Raw genomic sequence first — 15953 nt, forward strand, 5'->3', positions numbered from 1 at the left:
GCCCTTCCAAGACTGAAGAATATTGTCAAGGATGCCTCAAATCAACCAAATTATAACTACTGTTGGTTGTCAGCTATAGCAACAGCTTAGGCAAAGAACAAAGTTTTTACTAGTGTAAAGCTAGTACTAGTTTACTAGTGTAAACCATTTATATTTTACTCAAATTGTTCTGGGGTTTTATTACTGTAATAAATCGCAATGGCTTAAGCTGTGTTCTGAAAAAAAGATGTATTTTTTTATAACACATTGAAAAGCTTCATACAAAACACTGCTTTCATTAAAACACTTCTTAGACTGAAATAATGCCATACAGCCAAACAGCAAAATGACATCAGAGGTCATCTATTTTCTTTAAGCAGTACCCCAGTAACATAAACAGTGCCCTTTCCTTACTTTAATAAGGCAACATGGCCATGAAAAGAGAAGGAAAAGGGAAGTGCTTCATATAGACAGGTAAGGCAAGTTAAAATTTCACAAGTCACAAGTAATCATATAAACACAATATTACCTCACTCCCTTGTGTGTCATGTGCTCTGCATAACTGGCATGAATGAGAACCTCAAGAAGGCTCTAGATTCACAAGATTTTTTGGATAAGGAGACTTAAAATACAAATTGCTTAGCAGCATTCACCTTCTAAACCCAAGATTATGTTACATGAAATGTGATGCTATGAGTATGTTAGATAATTTACTTTAAAGGAGAGTGTGTAGTCATATAGCTCAAGTCATGTAGGAGCAAACTACATTTTTGAAAAGTAACACCAGCATCAGATCAGCTCTAAAAGTAACATGAACAGGCTTGTGTGTTCTCTCATTTACTTGGAAGTGAATAAAGTCTGCTGCAATTACAGTGGCATCCAAATTATTTCAAGTTCTGCTCTGAGAGTCCATATCAGCTCAGAAGTAGAGATACACAAATACACAAAATTACTTAGCTCTCAACAATCAGAAAGTGTAGACCACATCCACCTTTGAGTGGACTGTTGGAGGAGCCAGCTCGTGTTCAAAATATGTAGCAGTATCCAGGTTATTCTCATTACTTAGGGTATTCCAGCCCTTCATTAATCCATTCAGTAGAGAGCCCCCCTTAAAATAAATACTGAAACAATGTCCTAGAGACTTAAAAAATATTAGAAGCAAGGTTTCCAATCACATTATAATAAAGTCTCATAATCACATGAAGCAAAAACCTCTAGATGTGTGGTAGCATAAGCTTTCCCTTTTGGTTCATCTCCACAAGCCCTGCCAGATGTCTTTCCACAGCTGAATCAGCTGCCACCCAATCAACTGAAGCAGTTTCAAAGTGGTACATTACATTTTGATCACCTCTCACATGTACAGGAGGCATTCCTGGAAATAACTGGCCAGCTAACAACTGGAAAGGCTGCTGTGCAACTGCTTTATGTTGCATGTTACTAAAGTAGCAAGCAGAAGGTCTGGACATCATGAGGCAGATGGACACCACACCAGACCTGCAGGACCATCTTAACTTGCCAGCTACCTGCACTACAGCTGCTACTGACCATCCCAAGAGTAATTTCTCATTCTTCATACTTCTTGGCAGAGTGCTGGCCCACTGGTTGAGATTCTCTAGACTGACCCCCTGTAAATCCTGCTCCTTGTTTCCATGGTCTCGTTGCCACAAAATAACCCAACATCAGTTCCTTCCCAAACTGTACTCAAGCTCAATAGACTGATTTTTCCATTCTGTGGTCTAGTCCCAGTTTCCCAGGCTCAGTCTCCCTCCATTAGTTTCCTCATTCCTCTCCTTTGCAGTCCAGTTCTTCCACTGTCAGGACTGCACCTCCCTGTCACAACCTCCTCCTCACCATGCAGGTGTTCAGCACTAGACATGTGCAACTTTAGTTTCACCATTCCTCTTCCTCCACTCCCAGTGCCTCATCTAATCTCTCCTTTTGGCTGCTCACTGCCTCCCAGGTTTTCTCTTGCCACCTCCTATTTCCTTCACATTCAATTCTAATTAAGGATTCTGAAAATTACCAACTACACATAAGCAAGGAAAGCTGGGAGGTCATCTCCAGCCAAATTTAGCTTTCCCCTCTAAAATACAAATAGCATTAAAAAGGTTTGCCTGATGAGCAATAAACTCTTAACTGCTTTACCAGTGATTTTAATTTTTTTTTTCGGTTATAGAACAGTTTGGGTAGGAAGGAATCTTAAAGATCTATTTTCTTTCCTGCAGTTTAATTCTCAGAAATAGTTCAAGAAAATTCTACTGGAGAGTTTTGTTTAAATTTTTAAATACCACCTAAAGAACCCAACCAAGCAATTTTCAGCCCAAGTAAAAATGTGGTAACTTTTGATAGGGCTAAACTGTTGAGAGCTGAACTGAATAATACAAATTGTCCTTGCAAATGTATCAAACACTCTTATACTTCTGAAAAACACAACATTGTACAACGTATATAATACCTATTGTTGCTTAGATTTGCCTTAGAATTCCTGGTGCAACAACTTCTTTTCTCACACCCACCTCTCTAAATTCCTACTTGATCCAGCACTAATTCTTATATAAGAAAACCAAAAGTTTTACTTTAATGACTTAGCAGAAGAAGGGAAAGTATCATTTCAGGTTTTGTCTGCCCTCAGGACTATACAAAAAGTTTTATACAACCCATGTTTTCTGTTAAGAGTTGCCTTATCATGCAGTCTGCAGAAAGTCATATAGCAAATTATAACCTAGGGAATTAAGACTAATTTTTATACTTTAATCTGGCTGTGTTTCTTTAATGACAAATTCCTCTTACTAGAGATTTCAACTACAGCATTGTTCAGTCACACTCCAGTATCTGAACTCAGCCAGCTTGTGAAGAGTTGTCATTTAATGGAATCAGTCAAAAACAACACACCACGAAACCTTGACCAGTTGAGCTGAAGGTACCACTAATTTTGTTAAAAAAAGAAGTGCTAACCATCAGAGTGAAAAAAAAAGAAAAATAAATAATAATAAAAAAATATATACAACCCAAAAAGAAATGGAATAAAAGCCAATGGATTTCCTATAAAATATTTTACTAGAGTTTTAAGCATTTCTACTATTCTTTCAAAAGCATCTCCAAACTAATTGTGACAGATCACAAAACAGAGAATGGCACCAAGTTTTTCCAAGAGGCCAGAGCTCCAAACACTCAGTTCCATCACCCAATTAAAAATACCCAAGGCTATATATAGTCTAATTTTCTGGTTTTGTGTATGGGTTTTGTTTTAGTTTTAAGAGTGCATTAGCTAACACATCTAAAATATTAGAAATTACAAGGCTAAGTGTCAAATATTAAAGACACTTTGCTACGGATTTAATATTGATAACAAATTTAGGACATGCCTAGACAACAGAAACATGTAATATAATACACTGGCACTTTTGTAACAGCAGTATTTCACCTGGCAAAAGCAAGAGCAGCAGAAGAGATAAACCAACTCATCATGAGGCTCCTCCCAGCAGGTAGAGTTCAACCTCCATGGAAATCTTAGGAACCTACTCAGGCATGTGCAGGCAGACACCGACGCTGCTGTGTTACCATCATCATTCTCATCCGTGGCAATTACAAGAAAACCAGAACAGGTCTCTCCCCCTACAGGCTTCACTTGTGCCTGCTGTTTTGTCCCTTAAAAGCCACATGCCACCACCTACTAGCACACTGTGTCCCGTACAGATGAAGCCCAGCCAGGCTTTGTCAACTCCACAAACCTGCTTAGTATGCAGAGGAAATGATGACAAGCACACATGCTGCACAAAGTACTGCTTGCCTTTAATTTGTTATTGAGATACTATCTTTGAGACTGGATGCAGAAAAATCAATTAGAAGTACCATGCTGCTTCACTGAATCAGCTGAATTGTGCTCATTATTCCATTCATAGACTCTTCAAACAGCATTAAGTTCTTTTCACAGAAATCACTTCATAATCTTTTAACTGGGAGGTCAAAATGAACAGTCCAGTTTACCTTACCAAAGACAAAGGATATTCAGTTCTAAGTAAGGCCTTATAACTCCCAGAAATGAGCATTTTCTGAAAGTATTTTAATAGAACTTTTAGGGTGAAAACTGTGAGAATTAAGTTTCTTGTGCTTTACATTGGATTTTTGTCACCACGTATAGAACAGAGATGAAGAGATCTATCAATTAAAGGCTGTCACTTGAACTGACAACTACAACATAAGGAGAAACTAAGAACAGCTTTGCTTGGATCCCTTCATAGAGTGGTACATGACATAGATTACCAGTCTCCATGTATGATTTTTTTAATGTTTAAAACCTTTTATGTTTTAATATATCACACACAAATTATATCCAACTTTTAGTGAATGCCAAATTAATGCAGAACTACAATGTTTGAGATAAAAGTCATTGTACTTTTAACACCTGAAAAGAAAATAATGACTTTGATCTAGAAAAGCTGTTTAACAGCTTCTCTGATTATTTTAGTAATTATTCAATAACTTTGTCTGTCTGCTAATTATTCTCAGTGATTATTTGATAATTACATCTATCTGCAGCACCTTTGTTTTTGGCTTAAAGAGCCCTCTATATTAGCAAGTGAACACCGGTGGCTATTGACCTAGAAACCAAAGTAAAAGGGAAGTCTCCCCTTTTGCCTTCATAGGTTGTTTTATTAGGCCCATATTGGTTAAAATCAAAGGGAGACTGAGTTGCATGCAAATGTTTTCCCACTTTAATTCTACTGGGTAGGGATATCATGTTATTGTGCTCCCTACACAGAAGTTTTTAGGAAAGCATTATTGCAAATGCAGTTTTACCCACTGAAAGATTTTTTTCTGATGTAACTTATTTCACTTGGAGATCTATTTTGAGCAATGACAACAAAATAATAGTTTTATTGATCCATGTTACATCCAGAGCAGCACAGTCTGCTGGAACAGATGCTGATGTCTGTCAAACTCATGCTTTATAAAAAAAAAATTATCTTTTTTTTTTTTTTTTTTTACTATTCCCAAAGTATATAAGTTTCTATACAAGAACAAGGACTATATCATCCTCCTTTTTGAAGACATATCCCCATCAATGCCAATAACAACTCTTCATCAAGCCCACATGATGAAGTAGCCTTTCTGCAGATTTCTAAACTTTTAGTTATTTTTTTCAGTACCACACGCAGAGCTAGGATTAGAAAGTTGTTTTCCCACCTGTGCCCCAGATTCACTCAGTACCCAAGGGGAAAGCCAATTTAAATATTTATAAACTTAGTAGATTATTTAATCATGATTAACATCACCACCTCCAGGGATGAGATGTTGCAAAATGCCATGCATGTGAGCAGTGAGAACATTCATAAACACAGTGTGGCAAGGTGTGGCACCATCCAGCTTGGGGCAGCCCCTGGTCCACAGGCTCCCCCCTGCAGTGATGATGTCTGGGAGGCAGGACTCTCCCTCCACAGACAGCGAAGGCTTCTTCTCAAGCAGCTATGGGCAACACTGATCACTTAAGTTACTGATCACTGCAACAGCAGCCCGACCCAGAAGTTCACAATATTTGTCTTCTATGCCAATTTACATAGTCTAACAGCCCTACAAGAAAACTTACATGAAACACCAGCTTCCTAGAAAAAAACATCCTTAGAACTTAAAATTAAATTCACATGTATTTTTCCAAAACAAGCTCCGTAGCACTTAAAGCAGCAATTTATGGCAATCCTTTGGCTTCAGAGCATCATAAAATTACCTTATGAACCAAAATTATTACTCTTTTCAATTTACTTTCCAAATATAATAAAATATGTACTGAATAATAACAGAGATAAGCACTAAAAATATATGCTTCACAGTTGGTGAAAAAGTTTATCTGATAACATGGGACAAAGCAAGTTCTGACTGCCATTCCCCAATTTGTTGTGTAGCCTAATCTACACAAGAAAAAAAAATCACACTACTTTAAATAAAATTAGTCAGTTTAATGGAATACATAAGGCAAAGTAGTATCATTGTCCTCCCCTTGCACCAAAACCAAAATAAACTGCCTCCGTTGGTATGACATTTTTGAGGGTGGTGAAATCCTTGCTCTTATGTACTAAAAAATATCAAATATGACACAGATACATATCTGGAACTGACTGCTCTAATGATACACCCCAGCTGCAAAATTCTGTGACATACATTTGTGGATCCTTTAGATGTCTTAGAAGTCTGCTTGAAACAGCATATTAAAAACTTACTTACAAAAGGATTTATAAACATCTAGGAACCAAAAGCATCCAACCACAACAGAAAAAACTGATAAAAGCCACTTTTATCGTTAAATAAATAAAATATCCTAAAATTATAGCACACAAAAGGAATGCAGCATATAAAAACTGATGCTATTCTACTCTATTCTCTATTCTATTTTGGTAAGGTATATGTTTGGCATATTCCACAATATGTTTGTGATAGTCATTGCTAGAAAATCAGTTCTTAATTATCCTTGTCAAGGAACTTGGATTTTAATCTGCATCTTAGTAAGACAGTCATCTTAATTTACTGAACCATCTAGACAATAAGGAGCTCCTCATATTCATCACTTCCCCTTTCAGCTGTAAAGCTGCATTTCATTTCCTCCAAGAACTTTTGAAATCCTTTTCAAAAGATGACTGAAAACCCATGATCACCAGTGGTATGAGTTACGCAAATTTTGAAGAACTGCAACCCCAAATTTCAGAATTAAAACTTCAGAAGCAAAACATGTGAAAGATCTCTACATCTAAGATTAGGTTGCAAGTGGCCAGCACAAAATAAAGCTTAAAAAATTTAAGATCTTAACATCTAAAGAGCAAGAAACACTAAAGCCACTATATTTAAATAAGCCAAGGAGTTTCTGGGTATATCTATCAGTTGGGTTTTTTCGGGCTTTCTTCCCAAGCTCTTACATTTTCAATGCATCCAATTAAAAAATCCCATCAAATATGAAAAGCTCTTTAGGCTATCTTAGAAGGACAGCATCTCCTTTGAAGCACCCACAATTGAAAATTAAGAGGATTGTGTCAGATGGTACTCCTCCTCAAATCCAGTTTTAAAAAAAAAAAAGGTATTTTACATTTTGTAAAAATTTGTCAATTTAATTATCTTACACCAGGTTATATAAAACCAGGACATTTTATTTTAAATACCTGGAAGCTCTATAATGGAAGAATTAGAACTACTAAAGGACCATGATAGAAAAACAATAATATAATGAAATTGTTAGTTTTATTAAGGTTATGTTTAGGTTTAGAATTTACACTGAACATTCAATGTAATTCGTACTAATAAAAATCAGTGAAAAATATTCACTGCAACATCCAAAACCACTCTGCACCTTAACTAGTGCTGGTCATATTTCAAAAACACACCTGCACCTAGAAATGTTAAAGTAGCAATAGGCCTAATTGCCTGTAAGTAAGCTAAATGTTAATTTCACAGTATTTTTTATAGTAAAAAAACATTAAAATTACAACTTCTAACTCTTAGGTTAACCCTATTTTTAAAAGTTAGGTATGGTTTTAAAAAGAAGTGTTCTTGCAGAATTCTTACCTAATTTTTTTGTGAAAAACAGAAGTTGTAATTTTTTTCACAGTGATGGCTCTTGTGTGTCAAGCTAACAGTATGATCATCATAGAATCCTAGAATGGTTTGGGTTCGAAGGGACCTTAAAGATCACCCAGTTCCACCCCCCTGCATGGCCAGGGACATCTCCCACCAGACCAGGTTGCTCAAGGTCCCATCCAACCTGGCCTTTAACACTTCCAGAGAGGGAGCAGCCACAACTTTCTTGGGCAACCTGTGTCAGTGTCTCACCACCTTCAAATTAAAGGATTTCTTCCTAATGTCCAACCTAAATCTCCCCTCTTCACATCTGGAACCATTTCCCCTCGTCCTCTCAGTACATACCCATATAAAAAGCCCTACCCCAGCTCTCTTGTAGGCCCCCTTCAGATATTGGAAGGTTGATGTAAGGTCACCTCAAGGCCTCCTTTTCTCCAGACTGAACAACCCCAGCTTCCTCAGCCTGTTGTCACAGGGGAGGTGCTCCAGCCCTCTGATCATTTTAGTGGCTCTCCTCTGGACACATTCCAGGAGCTTTATGTCCTTATGCTGGGGACTCCAGAACTGGACACAGTGCTCCAGGTGAGGTCTCACAGGAGCAGCGTAGAGGGGGAGAATCACCTCCCTCAATTGGCTGTCTGTGTTTCTTTTGATGCAGCCCAGGACCTGGTTGGTTCTCTGAGCTGCAAGGGTACACTGATGGCTCATGTTGAGTTTCTGGTCCACCACTACCCCCAAGTCCTTCTCCTTGGGGCTGTCCACAGTACTTTCTCCTCCCAACCTGTATTTGTGCATGGGATTGCCTTAACCCAGGTGCAGAACCTTGCACTTGGCCTTGCTAAACTTCATGCAGTTTGCACAAATTTCTCAAGCCTGTCAAGGTCCCTCTGGACATTATCCCTTCCCTCTAGAGTGTTGACTTCACCACACAGTTTGGTGTCATCAGCAAACTTCCTGAGGGTGCATTTGATTCTACTGTCCGTGTCACTGACAAAGATGTTAAACAGCACTGCTCTGAGTACAGACCCTTGAGGAACATCACTTGTCACACATCTCCATTTGGACACTGAGACACTGATCACAACTCTTAGGGTACAACCATCCAGCCAGTTCCATATCCAATGAGTGGTCCATCCACCCACATATCCAGCTCAAGCTCTGGTAGCACCACAGATCTATGTTCAGTTCCTTTCTGCCAGATGTCTGTGCTCTAGCATGAAACTCAGTGACTTGCAATACAAAAGCTTAGGGATCCTACTGAAATTGTAAACCAGCACCAACCTGAGCTAGATGATAGAAACATGTGATATGTTCATACTACAGAGGGCAAAAATGAGACAAAAATATGTTATCAATACATAACTGCTCAAACTGATGCAAGTGAAAAGTTACTCACTGCTGGTAAATATACAAACCAACCAACTAAATTTATTTTCTTTAAAATAATTTTCAGTTTGGTCCAAGCTTGCATTCTGATTTGGGATGTCAAACCTTACCACCAAGCCCTCACTTTTCACTCTTCCTCTCCAGCAATTTGTCCTGTTCCCACCTCTAGCAAGCAGCCATCACTTGTCCCTTTCTTCCCTTGTGTGCCTCCAGAGACCAGAATAGCTTGCCTAAAAAAGCTCTGTTCTCTTGAGCAAGAACAAAAATAAAGAAGGCAGTGTGTAAATCTGCTCCTACTAGTTGAAAAGCTGCCCCTTCCTTTACACTAAAGTAGAAGGCAGCACTTACTCCTGCCAAAAAGCTTAACCTTTGAAAGTTATAATTGCTCACCTATGCACACTTAATGCGAGGTCTTCCCCAGTGCTGTGCTGGGCTTTGGGCTGTAGCTGGCATGAATTATGAAACCATTCCTTATTTCCTTCAGGAAAAGCAGTAGCCCAGATGGAAGAACACCAAGGACTGCCTATCAGGTCATACCATAAAATAATCTGTAACACCAAGGATCATAACCTTCTTTTAAAGAAATCTTACAGTTGCACTGACTGCTTAGGTTTATATTTCTACATATCTTCCCAGCACTTAAAACAAATGGAGAGGTGATAAACTATTAAAAACAAAGGGCACTCATCAATGAGGATGAAGCAATTTACATCATACTTTTCAATTATTGTTATTATATCAGAGAGACTGATTTATTTAATTCTGCACATAGAAGACAATACTAAACTTATTATTTAAATTAAATGTAACATTTTTTCTATTAATTTTTTTTTTAAACCGAGCTACATAACACATTAATTCATCCTATTAACTGCTCACTGTACTCAGACACACATTTACCACTGTTTTAGCAACCAATGAGCACTTTTTCTTTGTTTATTATTATAAAATTCGTAACTAATTATTTAATAAACACAGAATTTTTAGTCAGGATGTTATGGCAAGCTGCTTCAGGAAGAAGCTGGATGTTCATCCTCCCTACTTTTGTTCACTTAGTATTACAGAAGCAAGAAAAATACTGAAGAAGAAAACTACCATACCACATTTTCTATTTAAAACCATCTTATTTACTTACCAAAGGAAATAGTACTCAAAGGTTCTGAATCGATAGTTCCTAAACACTGTGATCTCATGTTTGCAAATTGGTAAATCTGAGTCTCCCAAACATACTTGGAATTCATCAATTAGACAAGAAAAGCAGATGCCTTCTGCTTTTTCAATGCACAATAAAAAACAACACCAAGGACCCCAGCTTTATTTTCCAAATTTACCTATATTGTTTAGGTATTAACCTTGTTTTTTACTTTAATAAGTTACTTCATCCACTGAAGCCAGTGTACTTTGTACTTATCTTCTTCACAATTTTTTCCTACTCGGTCAAAATTGTCATAGCACTTTACTGGTGAAACCTACATGAGATATTTTTTCCTGGTACATTATCTTCTACTAACAGGATAGAATAAACAGTAATCTCTTCAGATATACCCGAGCTGAGTGTTGCGTGAGCCTACTTATGGGATCACCACTCCTTACTCAGGCAATTAATTATGTATCCCTACCCATCCCACTTCCCAGTAAGCAGTCATCCCCCACTTTCTACTGCAACCTCAAGAAAAGCTGGAAGCAGGGAGCACAGGATCCCTGCTGTTATTCACTTTCAGAGAAGAAGGGCTGCTGTCAACATCAAAGGCTCTTTGACTCTACTACACCTCCACAGCTTATACCACGTTTGTATTCCCTGATGTCAAGCCCAAAAGGTGAGGCACAGCAAGGATGGAAAGGATAAATATGGACAGGAGTCATCCCATTCCTTGTTCTAAAATCCACCTGCATCCTTCACATTTCTGGCTATGGCCATGGCAGGCAGAAGATGTAATTGTTTATTTGGACAGCAATCACCTCTCAACATCACCATGTTTGGGGATGCAGCCTAAGTAAGAGCAAGCCTCCCACAGGCTACTTCCAGCCCAAATATGCACTCATTAGCTAGATTCTTTTATTTTTGTGAGCTATTATTTGAAAACCATGGCTCAGGAGGCTCAGGTGAGCAACAGAAAGAGCTTATTAATTCTTCAGGTGACAATCTGAAGAAAGCACCTGCCAAACCATGACTAGTTTGAAGGGCAGTGAATCATTCACAGATTGAAAATAATCACATGCACTAGTTCAGAGAAAAGCTTAGTAGATTATACTAAATATACAAGAAACATAAGATGAATGTCATACTATATTTTGGCTTTTTGAGGCCATGACACCAAGCTTTACAGAAGGGAAGTGGATTTGCATCTGTTGGTATTTATTGCTAAACAGCAGCACCTTCCATATTAATCCAAAAAAACAGCTGCTAAGAAACAGCACTCTTTACACAGAAAACAATCAAACCATTTCTGTGAGAAAATGCAGCTAAAACTTGTTAAGGAAGTGCCTAAAGGGCACAACTGAGATCAGAACTCCAAAGCATTAGATACAGTGCACAAACACATCCATTTTGCTTTAAGTACACCTACAGAATTAAACCATGCATCTCTGAAGCAGTAACGCAGTCACTCCAATACCAGGACAACATATTCTGCTATAGATGTGCACATATAAACATGGAAATAAGCTAAGCTGACAGGAAAAAACCAAACAACTTTCTTCTCTGTGTAACTACAATCACACTAGCAGTTTGACAGTGAAATCCTTACTTTGGGAGGAAAAAACCCCCAACAAATCAAAACACAAAATATGGTCTCCCATCCTTGAATACACCTTAGCTAAGGCAGAGCAATGTCAGAGTTGTGCCTGGAATATTAAAATTTTCAGGCAGCTATTCTTCTCTTTCAGATGTGGGAAGACTAAAGTACACAACTTATTTTCTCAATGTTAGAAATGAAATCCCTACAATGGAAAATGTTAAGTGCTTCTGTATAATAAAAACACCCTACTTTTGACCTAGCTCCCTAGCACATACCAGCAGGGGGGTTAGTAAATTTCAAACACTCATAGGTAGTAAACACTCAGAACAGTTTGGAAGGGGTGTTTAATCCTATTTTACTTCTCTGGAAAAAAGAGCCCCTCAAGAGTGGTTAGTGTGTATCTATACTATGTATGGACTGTATGAAAATGAACTGAAGAAACCATACCACATATTTCATCAGAAGCTGTATGATCGATGACATGAAGCCCCAAATTTAAAGGATATCTCTCTCATTTTTCTTCAGTCTCCCTAATAAATTCACATCCATTACAGTCCTGCACCATATCCAACAGAGCCTTAACAACACCCTTGAATGGGTGCATTATAGCAACACTGAACATGCATGGTAAGCTCTTCAAGCACTTTTCAGATGAGAAACAGGTATAAGAATGCAATTATGGGTGTTTTGCTGTGCTGGAACAAAAGACTTGCACAAATCCATCAGGTTTATGCAACTGGTAAAAAGGCCTTACCCTATTATTTTTTTTATTATTATTCCCTATTAAGGATTCACGGACAATGGGGCCAGGGAAAATCCAAGCCACACCATTCTCATTAAGAGATACTTTTGAATTAATAGTGTGGGTTGGAGGTATTTTCCCTGTCATTTGTTTTTACAAACCTAAGCATTTAAAAGTAAGATCTGCTTATTTACTCATACATCACACACTGACACATGATGCACGGCAACACATGCTTTCTACATGATGCTGTAAGGTAGAAAAAACATCATCCTTTGAACCTGTTACACAGACTAGATGCAGAAAAGCAACAGTCATGGTAACGAGTCTTCTGGATTTTAGGATGTGCTCTCTAGGTGACGGCAAATGAATAAAAACCCCTGACATTTCGCCCTATAAAAACAACCTCAGTGAAAGAGGGATCAGCAAATCCCTATTCTGAGCCGCAGCTCCGGCGAACCCCGCACAGCGGCTCAACCCGCAGAAACGCTGAAGAAACGCGGGCACGCAGGGAGCCCAGCGGCCACCTTTATAGGGACAGGAGTGACAACCAGGCCGGTAAGCGAAGCACAGAGGTCGGGGTCGCCTCCCGAGCGCCCCGACGACGAAGTCACCGCGGGGACGACAGGCGCGGCCGCCCCCGCCCAGGCGGGCAAGGCCGAGCCGCCCCACGGCAGGAGGGGGCCGATCCCCAGCGAGGAGCCCGGGTGGAACCCACCCTAGAGAGAGGGCAGCCCCCGGGCCGGCTGCGGGGAGGGGGCAAGGAGGCGGAGCCCCCGGCGGCCCCTCCCCTCCCCCAGCCTGCGGGTAGCCCGGCCCGGCCCCTCCCCCACCCGGCAGCCGCGCCTGAGGGGCGGGGGCGCCTCCCCGCCGCCCGTTATCCCCCACCCCTCCCCCGCTAGCCCGGAAGCGGCTCCCGGTCCCCTCAGCCGGAGGGGTTGCGGCGTTCCGGCCGGCAGCCGGTGCTGCCTTTTCCCCCACCCCGGTCGGCAGCCGGATGCCGTCCCCTGGTCCCGTCCCCCGTTCCCGCCGCCCTCAGGGTCACTCACTCACTCACTCACCCTCGGGGTCCCGCTCGCCGGCGCAGCGGCCCCGCCCTGGGGCCCTCACGCGTGGGGCCCCGCCTCGCGCCCCATGGCGCCCCTGCCGCCGCCGCCGCCCGCCTCGCGAGGACGGGTCCCGGGGAGCGGCGCGAGCTCGTCCCCCCCAACCGCGCAGGCGCCGCCCCCTCGCGCCGCGGCTCGTGGCGGGCGGGGGCGGGGCGGGGGCGGGGTTGGGAGGGAGAGAGGGAGGGGGGGGGCGCGAGGAGGCCTGCGGAACGGGCAGCGCGTGCGCCGACGGCTCCCTCCTGCTCCTCCTCCCCTCGCGCCGCCGTACGGGATGGTCGGAGAGGGGGTGGCGCGCAAGGCATGACGGGAGCTGTAGTTCTTCTGGCGACGTCCGCCCGCAGGAGTGCCCGGCTGGCTGCTGGCTGCCGACTACAACTCCCAGGGGACGGCCGGCGACGTTGCTCGCTTGTTTCCTCGCCCGCCTGGCGTTGAACCCCCGTCCCGGGATGGGGGTGGTGGGGTCCGCAAGCCTGGGGGGAGGCTGGTGGAGCAGGGAGGGCGTGAGGACAGCCGGGGAGAGCTGGGCCAGGCTGGGGATAGCGAGGCGCTGCCTGAAGGGAGCCCGGCGTAGGCCGCCCGGCTTCAGGGAGTGACCTCCCGGCTGGGGCCAAAACCGGTAAAAAACCCCACTGAATTAACACTTTCAAATAACTTTGACCCCTTAAGCCTCATGGGGAAACAGCCGTCGACTTCAGGTTCATCTAGTGCAGCGATTCTGACCTTGAATTGTGACCCGCTCAGCTGTGCCATTCGCTGAAACCGGAGAAAATGGAGAAAAGTCCTGGATGCGGCTTGAGGCGACCCGTGCCAAGGAACACATCTCCATCTCACCATGCATCCTGTTTACAGTGCTGCTAAAAGGAATTTTGTATTCTTTGTCTCTTACAGTGCAAGATTCTGTTATGTTAAGCACCTGCACAATTTGAATCCTTTTCAGGATTCCTAATCAACAAGGGAATTTGTTTCAGTAAGAAGCAGAGCGATTCATTCCCACAGCCTCAAACATAATCCCTGGGCTATTGGACACATTAATACTGTGGCAGCGTGCCACCTGCTTCATTTATTCACTTGAGATTCAAGGCTGCTTAGTCCCTGTCAGATGGGCTCTTTGTGCAACCTCCTGCGGTAATGTGAAAGGTCCCCCACAGGAATTTGTGCTATTCAGTAGAAAACACAAAAGGAGAGGGTTGTAAACACTCCGATTAGTGTTGGAGCACAGAGATATTGTCTCTCCACAGCATATTACATAACCACGCAACTCCCAATTTACCTCCTCCCTTCCAGAAGAAACGGCTTAGCAGGGAGGGCTTACTGCTTTATTTAACTTCACATCACAGCTCATGTTTGGTTTTTTGTTTGGTGGGTTTTTTTGCTGTTGTTGTTGTTTTTGTTGAGGGTGGTGTTGTTTTTTGGTTGTTTTCTGTTTTCTTCTTGGTATATGAAGGCTGTGTTGCTTCTGGCAAAAGAAGAGAGAAAGGTTACTTCGGTAACATCCTGTAGTAACTTGAGACGATTGCCTGTGAGGATCTCCACTTGAAGTGACAGTCGCCAGAGGCTCTCAGCTCTGAAGAATAAGTATTATCAGAGGCTGCTGCCAACACAAGTTCACACACAATGGATCCATCAGCTAATGAACCCAGAATGAATCTTCTCCCATTTTTTTGAAGACAAACAAGCCATTGTGTGCAGTGTTGACTATTACCAATTAACTGCCATGTGAAATACATTTAGATGACTTCTGACTTAACTCATTGTGGGCTGAGACCTACTTACACAGTCTGAGGCACTTTCTTACAAGTTCAGTGAATTCATAATGCTTTAAGGACAAAGTCAAGGAAGGACTTTGAAGTAGCAAGCTCTCTGCTTTGAAACTCAGTCCTGGTGATGTACCTGAGCGTTACAAGCATCATAAAATACCGTTGGAGGGGAAGTTTAGAAAGCATTTTGTCAGAAAGAAAGGAAAAAAAAAAAAAAAAAAAGAGGCAGAGATGAATAAGTCCTTCCTGTTCCCTCCCAGTTATACTGCTATTTCAAGAAAGCCAGTTGAGCTTGTCTTGGCGAGATGGGAGTCTACATGGGCTGTACTATTCTAGAATAGCTTTAGACACACAATGTGATTCTCATTAGCAATCAAGAAATGCACAAAAAGAGGTGTAGGTTGTGAAAGAAACTGGTTGGCCACATAGAGAAACACTTGAAACAATGAGATCCTGAATATACAAAGGAAAGCCTAAAAGTAGATTGGTTAATGCCTTTTTTGAGGAAAGTATATTATTTTTTAAAAGTAGCAGGAGAGAGCCAAACGAGCTGAGTGACACTGAACTCTGCCTATACAACTCCCATGAGCACTACTATAGAGTCACCATTCCAAGATCTTTGTAGTAACAAGAAAATTTAAAAATACTTAAGCAATAAAGAGGATAGAGAAAAAAATCAGGG

General features: G+C 41.5%; 1 protein-coding gene and 1 long non-coding RNA gene across 2 annotated transcripts in view; one reads left to right on the forward strand and one right to left on the reverse strand.

Annotated features, from left to right (window-relative positions):
- RALBP1 (ralA binding protein 1) overlaps positions 1-13634 on the reverse strand; it is a 34971-nt gene extending 21337 nt beyond the window's left edge. The window contains exon 1 of the mRNA XM_071737165.1: positions 13467-13634. The gene's annotated coding sequence lies outside the window, so the exon portion shown is untranslated. The remainder of the gene's footprint in view (positions 1-13466) is intronic.
- Positions 1-15953, forward strand: part of LOC139793074 (uncharacterized) — a 155354-nt gene that overhangs the window by 16502 nt on the left and 122899 nt on the right. The window lies entirely within an intron of this gene.

This window comes from Heliangelus exortis, chromosome 2, assembly GCF_036169615.1.
Source record: "Heliangelus exortis chromosome 2, bHelExo1.hap1, whole genome shotgun sequence".
NCBI lineage: Eukaryota > Metazoa > Chordata > Aves > Apodiformes > Trochilidae > Heliangelus > Heliangelus exortis.